Genomic DNA, 3,216 nt, shown 5'->3' on the forward strand with positions numbered 1-3,216 from the left:
TCCTCTATTTGCAAAGTTATGAGTTATGGAGAAAAGCTGTATATTTTTCAATTTGATATAATTATGACACAATCAGTATCATTATTTATATGCCCATAATTTTGTATTTGTGTTTTGATTGCTCCAATTTTCATCATACATACCTTTAAATGACAATTTCTCTCACTCTATAGATGTGGAAGCTTATCATTTCCTTGATGATGGTTGCATGCCTTCTTGCAAGCAGCCTCGATGTTCCATTAAGTGAAGTCTCCAATCCAACTCAAAAACAAAATAGTGATACATGCTACCAAGTTTTCATAAATAATCATTGCCTGGAGTCAATTTTCGATGCCTTTTGTTATGATGAGACTTATGATCCAGTAGGCGATGGTTGTTGTTTTTATTATATACAAATTGCTAAAGATTGCATACCTAAAATGGCTTCAGATGCAAAAGCATTGAATCTAATTGGGCTATAAGCCCATTATCTAATGCAAAATCTAATCTAGTGCATTTAACACCTATAGCTATAAGAATGACTGCACAGGTAAAATATGTTCAGATTGTTAGAAAACATATAATTTGATAGCCCAGATAGAGTAAAGATTATATTAGCAATCTTGGTTTAATAATATAGGTCAAAATAAGTCAAAAGTGATGTTTGGTTTAAAGAATTATCTAAGATCGTGTCGTATGAATGATATTCGGTTGAGTAGATACGACCCGATACTTCAATCTCGAGACAAGCTAAGATTATTTCTTTATAACACTTTCTCGAGATTAAATAGTAGGCTGAATCCATGTAAGTATGTAACTTTTAAACTAAATCATATCTCATATCCAACCAAATACCACAAATGGATACAGTGTGGACTAGGAACTAATAAATAGGTCATCGAACAAGCAATTGAGTGACTATTGGTGACATATGTTGTATCACCTAAAATAATAAGGAAACAAAAAATAATTTTCAACAATGTTTCCCCTTTTTTAAGAAAGAAATTATTGGTTTCACGGATTGTATTTGTAATAAACTTTGGCACCGTTAATTTATAAACACGTAAGGCATATTTGCAAATAAAAATCAACATCCATAAAAGAACATTGACCCAAATCACATTAATATTTTAAATGTTATTTTCCACAAAATGCCCGATAAAATGTTCACTTCATGTTATGTTACGAAACACGTGAAATGTAATTTTTTAAATATGTAAATCAATTAAAAGAAATAAGGATGTGTCACATGCAAATAGTTTATTCATTTGTTGAAAAGTGGATTTAGAAATTTAGAATAAGGCTCTAAATCTATTAAAATAGTGTTTAACGATTAAATAGCTTGGATTTGTGGGGTCAGATCGGTCCTAACTCTTGCAATCAATTGTTGTGATGAAATGGCAAATATTGAAAGGGGAATTGAATTATGTGGAGCTATAGTTTACAATTATAGCTTAAGCTGAGTTTTAGCTACTTGGTCACGTTTCTAATTAACACATTCCATAATGGTGTAATTAATATAATCTCAAGAATTTTCTGGACAATTCTACAATATATTGAACTATGTATTTATTAAATTAATTAGGTATGGTCTACTTAATGTAATTTGTAGTACTACCTTTTATAGTTTTACCACAAATTTTTTTTTTGTATATTTAAAAAATATTGTATACAGTATAGATCAATGTAAATTACTCCCATTTTATGCTTATTTTTTGTACTCCATATAATTGGGCTATGGAGGAAATCAAGGTAGCCCAGTCATTTTTAAATAAATTATAAAAATTTTACCAAACCACACCCATTTTATGCTTATTTTTTGTACTCCATATATAATTGGGTTATAGGCCCATTATCTAATGCAATTAATATCTAATCTAGCGCATTTAACACCCATAAGAATTACTACAAGAGAAAATATTTTCTGATTGAATTATCAAACATATAGCCCAGTTAGAGTAAAGATTATAGTAGCAATCTTGGTTTGACAAACAAGGTCAAAATATGTCAAGGTGATGTTTGGTTTAATGAATTATTTAAGATCGTGTCTTATGAATGGTATTCGGTTGTGTAGATACGACCCGATACTTCATCTCGGGAAAATGTTACGTAAGATTTATTATAACTCACGAGTATTAATTTTTATTCGTGACAAAATTATACTATCAACTAATCTTGAGCCAATTCAATCTCATGACAAGTTTAGATTGTTTTTACATTAAACTTTCTCGAGATTAAATAGCAGACTGAACCCATCCAACTAAATGAAGAATAATATTAAAACCAAATCATATCCTATATCCAACCAAATACCACAAATGGATAAAGTGTGGACTAGGACTCTGATAAACTTGTCATCGAAAAAAATGGGATATTGGCCGCTAATATGATGAAACTTTCAAAAAGTTAGGTTTTTATCACGAACTTTGAAATTGGCAAATAATATCATGAACTTTACCTTGAGTTTGTTATTTCCCACCAATGAAAAATTATGGCTATATTAATGGATTGAAGAACAAATTTGGAGGGTGTGCTTCAAGAAAACTATTCTCAAAGATTGAAAAACTTGAAGCTCTCGAAGTTGTTGTCGAGAAATTACGAAAAAAATTATATCATGATATTTTTTTTTGGAATTTTTCATTAGTGGGAAATAACAAACCCGGGGTAAAGTTCGTGATATTATTTGCCAATTGTAAAGTTCGTATGAAAAAATTCAATTTTTTTAAAGTTCCATGATATTATATGTCAATTTCCTAAAAAAAATTGAGTGAATGTTGGTGACATATGTCGTATCACCTAAAAAAATAATGAAACAAAAAATCATCTTCAACAATGTTTCCCCTTTTGTGAGAAAGAGATAATTGGTGTCATTGATTGTATTTGTAATAAGCTTTGACACCGTTAGTTTCTTAACAAGTTAGCCATGTTTCTCATTTAATTAGGGGTAATGATCTATGGCAAACACCTCTTAACCATATAACTAGAGAACAAATCATAGCCACAAGATCAAAAAAATCAAGGGCTAATATTAATTTTCGAATTTAATGAGATATTAGCTACCTCAATCACAAATTTACTCCATAATAACAAGTCAGGGGTATTTTGGTCATTGCACAGCGAATTAAATCCAATTTCGAAAATTGAATTCAAACCGTGTCGCGTCTTCTTCTCTTCTTCTCTCTTCTCCTCTTCTCGTCGCAGTTGGCGGTGTCGCAGAAGAGAGTTTTGGTGGCGACA

Source organism: Salvia splendens, chromosome 14, assembly GCF_004379255.2.
Source record: "Salvia splendens isolate huo1 chromosome 14, SspV2, whole genome shotgun sequence".
Lineage (NCBI taxonomy): Eukaryota > Viridiplantae > Streptophyta > Magnoliopsida > Lamiales > Lamiaceae > Salvia > Salvia splendens.